This window comes from Symphalangus syndactylus, chromosome 17 (genome assembly GCF_028878055.3).
Source record: "Symphalangus syndactylus isolate Jambi chromosome 17, NHGRI_mSymSyn1-v2.1_pri, whole genome shotgun sequence".
Lineage (NCBI taxonomy): Eukaryota > Metazoa > Chordata > Mammalia > Primates > Hylobatidae > Symphalangus > Symphalangus syndactylus.
In genome coordinates this window covers 41,038,255-41,056,513 of record NC_072439.2, presented here as the reverse complement: position 1 = coordinate 41,056,513, position 18,259 = coordinate 41,038,255, and the positions used below count along the sequence as shown (strand labels likewise).

General features: G+C 38.9%; 1 protein-coding gene across 1 annotated transcript in view; it reads left to right on the top strand.

Moving 5' to 3' along the window:
* SLC2A13 (solute carrier family 2 member 13) overlaps positions 1 to 18,259 on the top strand; it is a 367,374-nt gene that overhangs the window by 19,516 nt on the left and 329,599 nt on the right. The gene's annotated exons all lie outside the window — the stretch shown is intronic.

Here is an 18,259-nt window from a genome sequence, read left to right as displayed (position 1 = left end):
GATTTCTCCAGAAACATACTGCAGTGTTAGGTCCAGGGAACAATCCCTGATCTGCCCTTGGTTTAGAGGCAACACATAATTGCATTACCTATCAGTTTAGTCCTGACGCCTATGAATGCCCAGTTCTTCCTTGTCATTCAGCTTGTGGATGGGAGACAACAATGCGTGTCTTGTTTCTTCTCGTATTTGTAACTGATTTGCTTTTAAGACTGTCTTGTCTGAATTGCCTTCTGCTGTTGGTGTAATAAGAAAAAGCATGTGGTGTATTTAACCATTGGGGGAAAATATTTCTTACATATAGAGATGAAATAGACATGTAGCTAGAGAATTGACATGAGAATAGACATGTAGCTTGTTTGATGGTCCGTGTCATTTCTCAGTTTAGATTTACTGCTGTGTTTTTCTTAACAGCTGGTTACAAAAACAAGTGGCACTAAAGGAAAAGACCATATTTCCTTTTATCATGGCCACAGGTGTTTATTTTTATTTATTTTTGAGTGTATAAAATGAAAAGTATTCAGATTAACCTGTTATTCAGAGAGGTGATATCAGATGGGGAGTAGTGGGATTAAAAAAAAAAATACCCTCCCATGCCACCTGCATTCTGATTGCCAATGCATCCATGATTGGTGCCTTGATCAGCATCTCCCAGGTGCCATCACTTCAGAAGTTTCCCAGATTTTGCTCTTTCTTAGAAGGCAGCAGGGAGGGCCAGGCACGATGGCTCACGCCTGTAATCCCAGCACTTTGGGAGGCCGAGGCGGGTGGATCACGAGGTTAGGAGCTCAAGGCCAGCCTGACTAATATGGTGAGACCCCCGTCGCTACTAAAAATACAAAAATTAGCTGGGCATGGTGGCATTCGCCTTTAATCCCAGCTACTTGGTGGAGGTTGCAGTGAGCTGGGATTGTGCCACTGCACTCTAGCCTGGGTGACAGAGCAAGAATCTGTCTCAAAAAAAAAAAAAAAAAAAAATGATGGGAGTTGCGGAAGGAATCTGGGACGTGAAATTGGAAATCCTGGGTCCTGCTTTCAAATCTTTTATGTAAATATGTGATTTTAGATAAGTCACTTAATGCTTGAGCTTGCTTTCTCTTCTGTAAAGTACGAGTTATTTGTAAAGTTCCTTCTAACATAGCCATTTCATTGGCCAGATAAGAAAGAAAAAGGAGTACTGTCATGATCTGCCACCTACTTAGGCCCCTTCCACAATGTGAAATGGACACTGTGAGTGTAAAAACATACTCAAAAGTATATTTTTTTATTCTCTCACTCAACAATCAAAACAGAAGACTTCTGTGAACAAATGTGGGGGATTTCTCCCCACCAACAAGTAATCAGTTTTGCAGCAGACACCAGCTGGATGTCCTCTAATTCAGTTCTCACACTGTCAGCCTAGAAATAGCGTCTCATTCCACAGGTGGAGGGCACAGTCCTCAAGACATCCCACCACCCCCAATGCCAACATCCTTCAGACACCAGTTGCAAATTTGGGTCTCTGGAACTTTGACCAACCAACTACTTCAAGTTCGAGTTTTTACAACACCTTTTTTGGGTTATATTAATTTTCTAGGGTGGTTCACAGAATTCAGAAAACAGGTTTACTGGTTTATTTTAAAGGATACAAACAGATAAAGAGATACATAGGGCGAGACTTGGAAAGGTCCTGAGCACAGGAGATTCTGTCCCTGTGGAGGTGGAGTCCTCCACTATTGGTACATGGATGAGTTTTTGTTCCCTTCCTGTCAACCTCCATATGTTCATCTGTCCGGAAGTGCTCTGAACTCAGCCCTTTTCACCTTTTAAAGAAGTGTCATAATCAATTATGTCATTACCTAGGCATAATTGGTTAAACCATTGGTGACTGGTGACCAACTTAACCTTCAGCTTCTCTCCCCTTGGAGGTTGGGGATCCCAACCATCTAATCCTGCCTTGGTTTTTCCAGTGACCAACCTTTATCCTGAAGCTGCCTAGGGGCTAACAGTCATCTGTCAACTTATCAGCATACAAAAAGACATTACTTTGAGAGTCTAAGGATTTTAGGAGTTGGATGCCATGAAACAAGGGTGGAACACCTAAGAAATATTTCACACTATCACAGACAGCAAGTGGAGCGTCAGGCCTTAAGAGGAGTCCTCAATCCTAGTCTCATACATTTACAAAATGCTAAATACATAACATGAATTCATTAAAAAAAAAATGAAGCTGTAAGCCCAGTGCTTCCTTATAGTATAATTTTTTACATTTACCCTAAAAACATTTTAACTTTTAATAGAATGCTCCATTGGATTTGGTGCTCAGTCCTGGACAACTCTTCATTTCCAATGACCTGACTTAGGTTGAATTTTGTTATATGAGCCAGCCCCGTGAGTAAGCTTGGCTTGCTGGCTATTCGTGTGTTTCTTGTTATTTAACACATCTTGCTGAAGTTGAAGAGTGCACTCTTTGAAAGAGTGCTTTTTAACGGAAAACTGTTGCATTAAAAAGTGGCTTTGTGTTTTTATAGATCACACAATTCTAAGCCAAAGGACACAGTTTCAAAATAGCTATTGGTGGGTAGAACACACAGGTAAGTACTTGAGAGCCTGGTGCTGGAAGTTTGAAGTATTTGTAAGAAGAAAGCACAGCATGAGCCATATCTAGAGTTTCCTGTTTGATCATTTTTTACAATATCTTAGAATAGATTTGCAGTTACCCTGCCAGATGTGTACTTCATCTTTAATTAGACACATTCAAATGTATCAGTTGAAGAGCTTTTGGTTCAGTATCTGATATTCGGAGCATTTATTCTGATATTGCCTTTTACTGCTTCCCAAATCTATATTTGTATTGGTACTGTATACAGTAAAGGTGAATGCATTTTAAAGTGTAATGAATGATACCTGGTGCTGATCGAAATGGAGTGAGTCTTCCACAGCCTGTCTCTCCACTGATTACAACTAAGAACTCTGGAAATAATGCAAAATGCAGCTGAGGATTCTGAAAAGTAAACGACAGCAGGAAGATTGGGTAGGGAAGTCAAAATTTGAAGACCTACTGGACTGGCAGTAAATTTGCTGTTTATGTCATCTTTTCTTTCTTAATCTCCTGGCTTTTACCTTTGGAGGGCTGAGTCCCAGGACTGCTCGTTGAAAACCAATGGCAGAAAAGCCCAACAGAAACCCCCTCCTTCTAGTCAGAAGATTCCGAATAGGGACCCTTGTGAGCTAGAAGATATGGGAGGAGTTCCCCGTCCTTTTTTTTTCCTTTTTCTCCTTGCCCTGCCTTGAGGCCAGCCCAGTTAAAAACCTGCAGTGCTGCAGTGGTGGTGGCAGTAGTGTAACACTATGGATGCTGAGATACAGCCCTCTTTCTGTACAAAGGAAATAGAAAAGGGATCCCTGGGGTCTACAGAGTGTGGGAGGGAATCAGTTATTTTTTTCTCTGTAGTTTCCCTTGCTGATATGCTGCAAGGACAGTCCCAATTATGTGGAACTGAAAAACAGTGTAAGGGATTAAGTTCTAAGAGAAAATCCTGATTTTATGCATAGCAGATTTGGAAAAGAGGACCCTAGGGGCCAGAGGGCGTCAGGGAAGTGGTGGAGAAGAGAGCTGAAAAAGGGGATCTCCTGTTTCTGTGTGTAAGCTGAAACAAGTCCTGAGCTCACCCCTAAGCAGCACATGCACAATTCAGACCCAAAGGGGCACAGCAAATATTTTGAGTACAGAACTGTGACATAAGGTACCACGCAGTCCCAGACTATCTCCTGAGTAATCTGAATAACATAGCTATTGAAAATTGCTATTTAACAAGATGGCTGACTAGATGCAGACAGGAAGAACTTCTCCCACTGAGAAACCAGACCATCAGGAAGAACTGCATACTCCAAACAGATCTTCAGAAAGAAGGTATTGAGAGTAGACAGAAGAAGGATACAGACCCCGGGCTGAAGTGGGGGAGGAAACCCTGCATGGAGTTGCTGAGCACCAGGACTTATTCCTGACCCTGAGCAGCTCCTGGGGAAGGGGCGAGTGAAATAGGCTTGGAGTGGCCCACTCTCGTTACAGACCTCTGGTATCCTCACTGCAGGAGACCCCATAACCCCTATGAATATTTGAGCTGGCAGCGACAGAACTCCAGCTTGCATGGATCCCCAGGGGTCTGGCGTGGGAATGGCTGCAGTGGAGCATAGTCATGGGTGCTCATCCCTCAAGGCCCGCCATACTCCTCTAGGTGGCTTTAGCCTTTTTGGCTGCCAGACTTGGACAGAGCATATCTTGCTCATGGGAAGGGGCCTGTCTGATCTGAGTGTCCCCCTATTTGCTGGCCTATCGCAGGGTCCCTGCCTGGCCACACCTGCTTGCAGCATGGCCTTGGCTGCCCAGCTGAGGCACTCACCGGCAGCTACTGCCATAGCTCTTTTGTTAGAAGATCTGTCTTCATAGAGAGCTTCTGTAGGAGGGCCCCTGCTGGCATGCCCCCACCCACAGCCCTCCCCTGCCAGCATGCACTTGCTCACAGCCTCCCCTCATTACTTAGCTGGCATGAACTTGCCTGCAGCCTTCCCCTGCTGCTTCTCTGGTGGGTGTAACTGATTGCAACTAAAAACTCTGGAAATAATGCAAAATGCAACTGAAGATTGTGAAAAGTAAGCAACAGCAGGTAGATTGGGTAGGGAAGTCAAAATTTGAAGACCAACAGGTATGGCCGAATTTACTGTTTGCATCATCTTTCTTTATCTCCTGGCTTTTACCTTTGTAGGGTTGAGTCACAGGATTGCTCAGTGAACACCATGTGTACATGCCGTGTGCATGCTAACCTCATTACCACGCTGCCACTGGTGCACACGTGCAGGGACCCCTGCTGCCTTGCCAAAGCCCTTTTGCTGGCAGACCGCATTGGAGTGTTACCAGCAGACTGGGAACACCTCAGCCCCTTCAGCACAGCAGGAGCTTAACCTCAAGGGGCCAGAGAAAAAAGGCTGTGGGCCTGGTCCCAGGCCCCCAGGGTTAGAGCACACAGCCTAGGAGTGCTAAGCTGAGCCTTGGCCCCCTGCAATCATCCAGACATGAAGCCAATCAATTTATACCCAACTCATACCACTGTCAAACCCTCAAGGGCATCAAAGAATATAAAAAGCAAAAAGCCCTATCCGAAGGACAGCAACTTTAAAGATTAAAGAAACATCATCTCACACAGACGAGAAAGAACCAGTGCAAAACTCTGGCAATTCAAAAAGCCAGAGTGTCATCTTACCTCCAAATGACCACATGAGCTCGACAGCAAGGGTTCTTGATTGAAATCACTGAAATGATGGCATAGAATACAGAATCTGGATGACAAATAAGGTCATCAAGATTTAGGAGAAAGTTGAAACTGAATCCAGGGAATCTAAGGATTCCGATGAAATGATACAGGAGCTGAAAGATGAAAGAGCCATTTTAAGAAAGAAACTGTTCTTCTAGAGCTGAAAATCTACAAGAATTTCATAATAGTCAGAAGTATTAAAGCAGAATAGACTAATCTGAGGAAAGAATCTCAGAGCTTGAAGACCAGTTCTTTGAATCAACTCAGTTGAACAAAATAAAGAAAAAAATTAAAAGTGAACAAAACCTCTGGGAAATAAGGGATTATGTGAAGAGACCAAACCTACAACTCATTTACATTCGAGAAAGACAGGGAGAGAGAGCAAGCAACTTGGAAAACATTTTTGTGGATATTGTCTGGGAAAATTTCCTCAACCTCACTAGAAAGGTCAACATGCAAATTTGGTAAATTCACAGAACCTCAGCAATATACTGCAAGATGTCCGTCTTGAAGATAGATAGTCATCAGATTCTCCAAAGTCAGTGTGAAAGAAAAAATATTAAAGGCAGATCAGAGAGTAGGGGCAGGTCATATACAAAGAGAATCTCATTAGGCTAACAGCAGGCCTTTCAGCAGAAATCTCACAAGCCAGAAGAGATTGGGGGGCTTATATTCAGCAGCCTTAAAGAAAAGAAATTTCAACCAAGAATTCCATTTCCAGCCAAACTAAACTTCACAAACAAAGGAGAAATATTTTCTTCAGACAAGCAAACACTAAGGGAATTCATTACCACCACACCTGCCTTACAAGACATGCTTAAGTGAGTGCTAAAAATGGAATCATTTCCATAAGACTGTTATCTGCCACTATAAAAACACACTTAAGTACATAGCCCACTGACACTATAAAGCAATTATATAATCAAGTCTACATAACAACCTGCTAACAACATGTTGACAGGATCAAATCTTAACATTAGTATTAACCTTGAACATTTTAAACAGGGCTGGATGTTGTGGCTCATGCCTGTAATCCTAGCACTCTGGGAGGCCGAGGCGGGTGGATCACCTGAGGTCAGGAGTTCGAGACCAGCCAGGCCAGCATGATGAAACCCCGTCTCTACCAAAAATACAAAAAAATAGCCAGGCATAGTGGCACATGCCTGCAATCCCAGCTACTCAGGAGGCTAAGGCAGGAGAATTGCTTGAACCCGGGAGGCAGAGGTTGCAGTGAGCTGAGATGGCACCACTGCACTCCAGTCTGGGTGACAGAGCAAGGCCCCCTCTCAAAAACAAAACAAAACCTTGAACATAAACAGGATAGATGCCCACTTTGAAGGCACAGAGTGACAAGTTGCATAAAGAAGAAGACCCAACTGTATGCTGCCTTCAAGAGACCATCTTAAATGCAAACCCACTCATAGGCTCAAAGTAAAGGGATGGAGAAAGATCTATCAAGCAAACAGAGCAAGAGTTGCTATTCTTATTTAGAAAAAATAGACTTTAAGCCATCAGTGGTCAGAAAGGACAAAGAACCCAGGTGTGGTGGCTCACACTGGTAATCCCGGCACTTTGGGGGGCTAAGGTGGGCAGATCACCTGAGGTCAGAAGTTCAAGACCAGCCTGGCCAACATGGAAACCCTGTCTCTACTAAGAATGGAAAAAATTAGCCAGGTGTGTTGAGGTACAGCTGTATTCCCAGCTACTTGGGAGGCTGAGGCATGATAATCACTTGAACCTGGGAGATGGAGGTTGTAGTGAGCTGAGATTGTGCCACTGCACTCCAGCTGGGTGGCACAGAGTGAGACTCCATCTCAAATAAAAATGGACAAAGAAGGACATTACATAATGATAAATGGTTCAACTAAATAAGAAGTCTTAACTATCTTAAATATATTTGCACCCAACACTGGTGTGCTTAGATCAATAAAACAAGTTTGTAAGAGACCTATGAAGAGACTTAGATAACCACACAATAATAATGGGAGACTTCAACATGTCACCGACAGTGTTAGATCACTGAGACAGGAAAGAAACAGATACTAGGGACCTAAACTTGATGCTTAACCACATGGATCTAACAGACATCTATACGATATGCCACCCAACAACAGAATATACATTCTTCTCACCTGCACATGGCACATACTCTAACATTGACCACACATTTGGCCATAAAGCAATTCTCAGCAAATTAAAAACAAACACAAAACCCTACCAACCAGTCTTTCACACCTCAGTGCAATAAAAATAGAAATCAATACCAAGAAGATCTCCCCAAACTGTACAATTACTTGGAAATTAACCTGTCCCTGAGTGACTTTTGTGTAGAGTGAAATTAAGGTACAAATCAATAAGTTATTTGAAATTAATGGAAACAGATGCAACTCACCTGAATCTTTAGGATGCAGCTAAAGCAGTGGTAAGAGGAAAGTTTATAGTGCTAAATGCTTACATCAAGTTAGAACTCAGATTAACAACCCAGCATCACACCTAGAGGAACTAGAAAAACAAGAGTGAGCCAACCCTAAAGCTAGCAAAAGAAAATAACAAAAATCCGAGCTGAAATGAACAAAAATGACAGGTGAAAATTCATATAAAAGATTGATGAAACCAAAAGTTGGTTCTTCGAAAGAATGCATAAGATTAAGAGACTACTAGCTAGACCAATAAAGAAAAAAGATCCTAATAAACACAGTTAGAGGTGACAAAGATGACATTACCACCAACCCCACAGAAATGCAGAAAACAAAACTCTCAGAGACTATTATGAATACCTCTATGCACACCAACCAGAAAACCTAGAGAAAATAGATAAATTCCTGGAAATGTGAAACCTCCCAAGATTGAACCAGGAAGAAATGGAATACTTGAACAGATCAATAATGAGTTCTGAAATTGAATCAGTAATAAAAAACCTACCAACCAGTAAAAGCCCTGGACCAGAGGGATTTACAGCTGAATTTTATCAGATGTATAAAGAAAAGCTGGTATCAATCCTATTGGAACTTCTAGAAAATATTGAGTAAGAGGGACTCCTCTCAGACTCATTATGAGGCCAGATCATTCTAATACCAAAACATGACAGACACAATAAAAGATGAAAACTTCAGGCTAATATCCCTGTTGAACATAGACACAAAAATCCTTAACAAAACCCTAGCAAATTGAACCCAGCAGCACATCGAAAAGCTAATCCACCACAATCAAATAGGCCTTATTCCTGGGATGCAAGGTTGATTCAACATATGGAAATCTATGTGATTTATCACATAAACAAAACTGAAAACCACATGATGATCTCAATAGACACAGGAAAGGCTTTCAATGAAATTCAACATTCCTTCATGTAAAAAACCCTCAACAAAGTAGGCATTGAAGGAACAAACCTCAAAATAATAAGAGCCATTCCTGACAGACCCACAGCCAACATTATAAAGAATGGGCAAAACCTGGAATCATTTTCCTTGAGAACCAGAACACGACAAGGATGCCCAATCTCACCACTCCTATTCAGCATAGTACTGGATGTCCTAGCCAGAGCAATCATGCAAGAGAAAGAAGTAAAAGTCATCCAAATAGGAAGAGAGGAAGTCGAACCATATCTATCTACAGATGATATAATTCTATATCTAGAAAACCCCATACTCTCCAGAGGCTTCTAGAATTAATAAACAACTTCAGCAAAGTTTTAGGATACAAAATCAATGTACAAGTATCAGTAGCATTTCTATACATCAATAACGTTGAAGCTGAGAGCCAAATCAAGAATGCAATCCCATTCACAAAAGCCACAAAAATAATAAAATATCTAGGAATACAGCTATACAGGGAAGTGAAATATCTGTGTAATGAGGATACCACACACTGCTAAAGGAAGTTGAAGAGAACACAAACAAATGGAAGAACATTCCATGTTCATGGATTGGAAAAATTAATATTGTTTAAATGGCCATACTGTCCAATTCAGTTTACAGATTCAATGCTATTTCTCTCCAACTACCTACATCATTTTTCACAGAATTAGAAAAAACTATTCTAAAATTCATATGCAACCAAAAAAAAGAATGCATAGCCAAAACGATCCTAAGCTAAAAGAACAAAGCCAGAGGCATCACCCTACCAACTTCAAACTATATTACATGGCTACAGTAACCAAAACAGCATGATACTGGTACAAAGACAGACATATAGAGGAGTGGAACAGGTTAGAGAACCCAGAAATAAAGCTGCACACCAACAACCATCTGATCTTTGACAAAGTCAACAATAACAAGCAATGGGGAAAGGATTCCCTATTTAATAAATGGTGTTTGAAGAGCTGATTAGCCATATACAAAAGTTTGCAACTGGACCCCTTCCTTTCTTCATATACAAAAATTAACTCAAGATGGAACAAAGACTTAAACATAAAACGTAAAACTGTAAAAAGCCTAGAAGGAAGCCTAGGAAATGCCATTCTAGATATAGGCCATGGCAAAGATTCCATGATGAAGACTCCAAAAGCAATTGCAACAAAAACAAAAATTGAGAAATAGGATCTAGTTAAACTAAAGGGCTTCTACACAGCAAAAGAAACTAGTGTGAGTAAACAGACAACCTTCAAAATGGGAGAAAATATTTGCAAACTATGCATCCAACAAATGTCTAATATCCAGATTCTGCAAGGAACTTAAATCAACAAGCAAAAAACAAACAGCCCCAGTAAAAAATGGGCAAAGGACATGAACACTTTTGAAAAGAAAACACACACAGCCAACAACAATATGAAAAAATGCTCAACATCATTAATCATTAAAGACATGCAGATCAAAATCATGATGAGATAGCATCTCACACCAATCAGAATGGCAATTATTGAAAAGTCAAAAACAAAAAACATACAAAAAACAGATGCTGGAGAGGCTGTGGAGAAAAGGAAACACAGTGCTGGTGGTAACATAAATTAGTTCAACCACTGTGGAAAGCATTGTGGTGATTTCTCAAAGAATGTAAAACAGAACTACCATTCGATCCAGCACTCCCCTTACTGGGTATATACCCAAAGAAATATAATTCATTCTACCATAAAGACACATGCAAACATATGTTCATCACAGCACTGTTCACATAGCAAAGATGTGGAATCAACCTAGATGTTCATCAATGGTGGACTGGATAAAGAAAATGTAGTACATATGCACCATGGAATACTACACAGCTATAAAAAAAAATCAGATCATGTCCTTTGCAGCAGCATGGATGCTGCTAGTAACATTATCCTATGTGGATTAATGCAAGAACAGAAAATTAGATACTTCATGTTCTCACTTAGAGCTAAACACTGACTACTCATGGATGCAAAGAGGAACAGTAGACACTGGGCTTATTTGAGGGTGGAGGTTGGGAGGAGGGTGAGGATCAAAAAACTACCTATCAGATACTATGCTCTTTACCTGGGAGATGAAATAATTTGTACACCAAACTCCAGTGACATGCGGTTTACCTATGTAACAAACCTGCACTTTTTTTTTTTTTTTTTTTTTTTTTTTTTTGAGACAGGGTCTCGCTCTTTCGCCCAGCCTGGAGTGCAGTGGCGCAATCTCGGCTCACTGCAAGCTCCGCCTCCCGGGTTCACGCCATTCTCCTGCCTCAGCCCCCTGAGTAGCTGGGACTATAGGCACCCGCCACTGCGCCGGGCTAATTTTTTGTATTTTTAGTAGAGACGGGGTTTCACCGTGTTAACCAGGATGGTCTTGACAAACCTGCACTTTTAAGAAAACATTTTTAACAGGACCCAATGAAAACATAATATCCAACATGTTCAGAATATAATGCAGAGGCACCTAACATATAGAGAATCAGGGAAATCTGACAAGTTGTTAAGGGAAAAGATAACAGGTGCTCACTACAAGATGACCCAGATGGTGGATTTATCACACAAAAACTTTAAATTGGCTTTGGAACTGTGATCCAAGATATAAAGGTGAAAACACTTGCAATGAATGGAAAGATAGAAGTTCTCAACAGAAAAACACATACTTTAATAAAGGACTCAAATGGAAAATGGATTGATTTAATAGCAGAGAGAGATGAAAAAAGTGAGTGAACTTAAGACAGATAAATAGAAATAATTCAAACAATAGAAATTACCTAAAATAAGAGGGAAAATGGAAAAAAAAATGAACCAACTCTTAGGGACTTGCAGGGCAATATTTGGGTTTCTAACATTTGTGCCAGCATAATGCCAGAAGAGGAAAAACAAATATCTGAAGAAAAAATATTTAAAGATACAAGGCCTGAAAACTCTCCAAACTTGGTGAAAGACATAAACTTACAGATTCAAGAAACTCAGCAAACTTCAAATGGTATTATTTCAAAGAAAGCCATGCCCAGATGATAATATAATCAAATTGCTGATAATGAAATAGTTGGGCATGTCAGGAGCTTGTAGTCACCAGTCTGCTCTAACAGGTGAAAAATGGGACAAATTGAAAAATCAGCAGTTCTTCCTGGACCTATAGAGAAGTGAGGTCATAGGACAAACCACTACCCCCAAAACTGGAGAGACAGGTGGATACAGCTAACCATAATTTAGCTGAGTGATAACCAATTAACAAAGTCTTTCATGGGAAACATTGCTTGTATAGGAAAACCTGCATTATAGTTGACAAATTGCTAGAGATTCACTGTGGACAAATCTTAGATTTTAAAAACTCCAGGAGGACCTAGTCAGCAGAGTGGGTGGAGGGGTCTTCTACTCTTATGAATTTCACCTCTTGCTGCTCTACCAGGTTTTCACAGTGAATATTTGAGAAAAATTTCCTTTGCTTCTGGCACAAGGAAGGGAAAAAGAGCCATTTTGAAGTATGGCAGAGTACTCTGTTTTGTTTTGTTTTTAAACGAGGTCTGCTTCAGAAAAAATTAGTTAAAACACAGTGTAAGTGGCCTGGGGTAAGCAAAGCACCCAATTCTAATTCTCTCTAGCCTTTTATTTGAAAAAAGGGGAATATTAAACTCCTGTACCCTCTAGCCATTCTGTTCCAACTAAGAGAGAAGAGAACTGAGAAGCACTTGTGAAGTTCACAGTCCAGAGGCACAGCCTCACTGAAGATTGAGACCCAATCATAACACTGTAGAGTGTTTCTCCTCCTCCTACACCTTACCACTTTATTACTGACAATGTATTTGTATCTGTTAACCAGTGTGTCATGTCTGGCTATCAAGAAAAAAATGAGAAGATACAGTAAAAGGGGGAAAAATGGGCTGAAGGAAGAGACAGAGCAAACATCAGAATCAAACCCAGATATGTCAGGGGTTCTGGAATCATCAGATTGGGAACTGAAAACAACTATGAATAATAAGCTAAGGGCTTTAATGGGTAAAACAGCTTGCAAGGACAGATGGGTAATGTAAGCAGAGAGATGACAATTCTAAGAATCTGTAAAAGAAATGCTAGAGATTAAAAACGCTGTGCCAGAAATGAAGAATATGGGGCTGTGTGCAGCAGTTCATGCCTGTAATCCCAATGCTATGGGAGGCTGAGGCAGGAGAATCACTTGAGACTAGGAGTTTGAGACCATCCTGGGCAACATACGAAGACTGCATCTCTTTAAAAAGTTTTAAAAATATCTGGACATAGGTGGTGCATGCCTGTAGTCCCATCTACTTGGGAGGCTGAGGTGGGAGGATCCCTTGAGCTCAGGATTTGGAGTCTGCTGTGAGCTGTGATCACACCCCTGTCCTCTAGCCTGGGTGACAGAGCAAGACTCCGACTCAAAAAAAAAAAAAAATGTCTTTGCTGGGCTTTGATAAACTGGACATGGCTGAAGAAAGAATGTCCAAGCTTGAGGATGTTTTTAAAAGAATCCTCCAAAACTGAAAAGCAAAGTGAAAAAATACTGGAGTAAATAAACCATAACAGAATATCAGAACCATGGGGGCAACTACAAAAGGTGTAACATACATATAAAAGAAATACCAGGAAGAGAGAAAGGAAAAGAAGAAATATTTGAAGCAATAATGAGTGAGCATTTCCCAGCCAAACCACAGATCCCACAATTTCCTAGTTGACAAAGCAGAATAAATGGCAGAATAGCTATGTGAAGGCATGTCATTTTTAAACTACAGAAAAATCAAAGGTAAAAATCCTGAAAGAAGCCAGATTATAATAAATAATATTATATGTTATCTATATAATAGCAAAGATGAGAATACCTTTTTCTCAGGAACAGTGTTAGCAAGAAGAGAGTGGAGTGAAATATTTAAAGTGTTGAAAGAATGGAGCCCTACTAATCTAGGATTTTGTACTCTGTTAAATTTTTCCTTCAAAAGAGAAGGATAAATAGAAATTTGCTTAAACAAAGGAAATTTGTTGCCAGTAGACTTACCATGCAAGAAATGTAAAAAATGATACAAGTCAGAAACTCAGATCTACGTAAGAAAACATTGGAGAGAAATGAAGGTAAAATAAAACTTTCATTTTTAAATTAATCATTGATCTGAGACAACAGTTTATTGAAAATAGTAGCAATAATGCCTTTGGTTATGTGTGCTTGCCTATATATATATACCTGTCTATACTTAAGCACATATATACATGGTTTGTTTCCCCCCAGTATTTTTTCTCCTTGCTTTTCAGGTTTGGAGGTTTCTGTTACATACATATATCCTCAAGCTCAGAGATTCTTTCTGGTGTGTACATGTGCTTGTATGTACGTGTGTGTGTATATGTGTATGCTTATTTATATGTGAAATGCATGACAGAAATTATACAAGGGATGGAAGGAAGGAATTAGCATTATTTTGCTATTATAAGGTATTCATACTACTCATGAAATGATCTAGTGGCACTTGAAAGTGGACCTGAATTAGTTGTAAATGTATATTGCAAACTCTAGGGCCAGCACAAAGAAAAAGTAATGAAAGCAGTATAGCCAATGTGGTGAGAAATTAGTGAAGATAAAATCACGTAAAATGCTCAACTAAATCCACACAAGGCAGGAAAAGGGTGAGTGACAAAAATAAGAACAAAGAAATGGAAAACGATAAATATGGTAGACTTTGATCTAATTATCAGTAATCACTTCGAAGGTCAGTGGTCTAAATGTACCAATTAAAAGACAGATTGCAGGAGTGCCTAAAAAAACAAGACCCAACTTTATTGCTGTCTATATGAAACTCTTTAAATATAAATATACATGGATTAAAAGCATGGGAAAGATATGCGATGCTAACATTAATCAGAAGAAAATAGGATTAGCTATATTAATTTCAAACAGCAGATTTCAGAGCAAGTAAAGTTATCAGGGATAAAGAGACCTGTTCTATAATGGTAAAAGTGTTAGTTCTATAATTTACCTTATGTGCCTAATAACAGAGTGACCAAATTCTCAATGCAAATACTGGTAGAACTGTGAGGAAAAAATAGATGAATCACTATTATAGTTGGAGACTTCATTACCTTTCTATCAGAAATGGCCAGATTTAGCAGGCAGAAAATCAGTAAAGACATTGTTGAACTCAACAACACCACTACTCAACTGGATATAATTGACATCTGTAGGCTACTTCATCCAACAACAGAATACACATTCTTCCCTAGCTCAGATAGAACATAGAACATAGAACACATTCTGAACCATGAAACCTTAACAATTTAAAAAGAATACAATCATATAATAACTGTCCTTAGGCCACAGTAGAATTAAACAAAATCAACAGCAGAAGGATAGCTGGATAATTCCAAAATGCTTGCAGGTTAAACAACACACTTCTAAGTAACATGAGTCAAAAAATCTCAATAAAAATAGCAAAAAATTTTGAGCTAAATGAAAGTGAAAAATGAAAATTTTGGGGATTCACTGAAATCAGTGCTTTTAAATTTATAGTATTTGAGGTATTTAGTAACAGAAGGAGAAAGTGCTAGAGTCAGTCTTCTAGGCTTTGACCTTAGGAGACAAGAAAAGAGGGAATTAAATCCAAGGTAGGCAGAAGATGAGAAATAGTAAATATTGGAGTGGAAATGAAATTGGAAACAGGAAATTGATAGAGGAAATCTACAAAACAAAAAAACTGGTTATTTGAAAAGGTAAAGTAAGCAGAGCTTTAGTCAGGCTAAGAAAAAAAAGAGACCACATAAATTATGAATATCAGATATGAAAGAGGTGACAGCACTACAGATTCCATGGACATGAAAAATGACAAAGGAATACTATGAATAACTCTATCCCTACAAGTTTGATAACCTAGATGAAATGGACCAATTCCCTGAAAGATACAATGTATCATAACCTTCCCAAACTGAAAGCACCAGGTTCAGATGAGTTTACAAGTGAATTCTACCAAAGATTTAAGAGAGAAACTGTACCAATTGTTTAGAATTTCCTTTAGAAGGTGGAGGCAGAGGGAATGCTTTCTAACTCATTTTATGAAGCCAGTATTAATACCAAAGCCAGACAAATACTTTATAAGAAAACTATAGACCAGTATCTCTCAGGTACATAGATGTAGAAATCATCAACAAAATATTATAAAATTGAATTCAACACTAAAGACTTATATACCATTATGAAGTGGGATTTGTCCCAAGTATGCAAGACTGATTCAGCGTTTTAAAATTGATATTATCACATCAACAGACTAATCACATCATATCAATAGAAGTTCGAGACCAGCCTGGACAACAGAGCAGTACCCTATCTCTTTAAAAAATAGTAAAATAAAAAGAATGACTAAAAAGTGACAGTAATCAAGACAGTGTGGTGAAAGAATAGACGTGTAGATCAGTGAGACAGCCCAAAAATGGACTTTGTAAGATGCTTAGCAGCATTTCTGGCCTGTATTCACTAAGTGCCAGTAGCAAAACTTCTGCTGGTTGTTGACTAGCAAATGTGTCCAGTAGGTGACAGTTGTCCCTAGGTAAGAGGGTTCAGAGGGCCGTATCTGAGAACTACTGCCCTAATCCCCACCTTGAAGTTCCTGCATATAACTGGTTGGGTCGTCTGTTCCTTTATATAAATATGGGCTGATATTTGTCCTGCTTATATTCCGAAGGTGGCCCTAAGCATCAAGTGAGATAATGACTTGGAAGTGCTTTGACAAAAACGCCAAACAGATTTTATTATTTTATGTGGTTAGGAATAAGAAAATGCTGCAATAAAAAATGTTTAAAGGATGTCCAGAGGTGAAGGGAAGTAACTACGATGGTCACAACAGAAGAAGAAGCATTTTGAATAGAGACTGAGAAGATTGATATTTAAGGGAAGATGTCAAATGGCTGTTCAAAAAGGATCTTGTTGGATGGCATTACTTTGGCATCACCCAAATCCAGGTTCTGGCCTTCCATTTTTCTGTTCTGTAAAGTTGATTTTTTCCTTTTCAGTTCTTATTGAGTTGATTGGGGATAGAGCTGACTATTTCCATTAACCCAACGTAAAATAGACTTCAGAAAGGACCAGAATGCTTTTTGTAAAATAAGGAGAAGTACCAAGCGAATTAAAGTGCCCTGTTTAGCTGGTCAGTGTTTTGGGGTTTTTTGTTCCGTCTCTTCTTACAGAAGAAGGATCTGACACCTTTATGGAAAGTTGTTGGGTGAACTTGTAATCAGAACAAAGCAGTTATTTGCGTTCCTAGTACAGTGTAGTTGATGACTGATAAATGTTCATGTTCTTCGATTTCTTTCCAATGTATAGAGAAATCTACCAAATCAAGCAGAACTTCTCACTGGTTTGTCAGGGCACTCTTTACCCTGTCTCTGCCAGAAACATTTTAACAAGTCTTTGAGTTTTTTTTTTTTTCCTGCCATAGATTTTATACAGACTAATTGGCCTTCTAATAATACCCTTTGTCAAACTAATAATAAATGACAAATTAGGTTATATCATATTCCCTTTATGCCTTTCTGAGGGAATATACTTATTACATTCACTTATGATAACTTTGGTGTTTGGAAACCTCTATAAAAATTTGTTTATAAACTACCTCTTAAGGAAAGGAACCATGGTGATAGTAGTGTTTTTGTAACAATGACAAATAGCTCTCTTAAACTGATTGTATGTAAGAAATAATGAGCAGCAAAAAGTTAGAGGTGCACAGTATTGACGTGAAAACTGTTGATTAAATCCAGAATTTAAGAAGTCATAGCAAGTAAGTAATGTGGAACTGATGCCTTGTCTGATAAAAAAGGTTACATGCCTAATAATTAGATTTTAAAACATGAGATATTTGTTAGATGAATAATAATAATAATAAAAACGATTGAAGGAAACCGCTTCCTGTAGAAACTAGGCACCCTTCTGTCCTTTTTTTTTTCAACTACGGTCCTAATTAATTCATATATTCTGCATTTCCATGGTAGCAAGATAGCATCTGTAGATGCTGGTAATTTAGCAGTTGCTAATGGATTATAATAAAAGGTACCATTACAGAAATGTCAGCTATTATACTAGAGACCATAGTTCAGGAGAGTTTTCTTTTTTCTCTGACTTAATTTCTTTATATTTCTTGACATATTTAAGATGCACATAGTTTTCACCCAATTTTTTTATTGAATGGATGCAAAAGAGATAAATTTGTTACTAAATACCACTAAAAGGATTGTTTGGAAACATTTAATGAATAAGTATAATGTATAATTGCATTCATTAAGCTATACATGTTTTTTGAATGTACTATTTCTGGGAATGAATACCAGAAAGAGTGAATACCAGAAAGACTTTGAGATCTTAGATACATTGTATTCTTATCTCCTTTTTATTTCTCTTTTTCTTTCCTCACTCCTTCATTTCAACAGACACTAAGTACCTAATCTTTCCAAAATTATACTAGATTCTCCTTATACATTATTTTTATAACTATAGTATGAAGTATATAATTATCCATTAGCTAAGCACAAATGAGATGCATAAATGTATGCAAGACTGTCTTCTTCTGCCCATTTTATATCTAGACATTCCTAGACATGGCTGTTCACCAGTGGCCACATTCCTTAC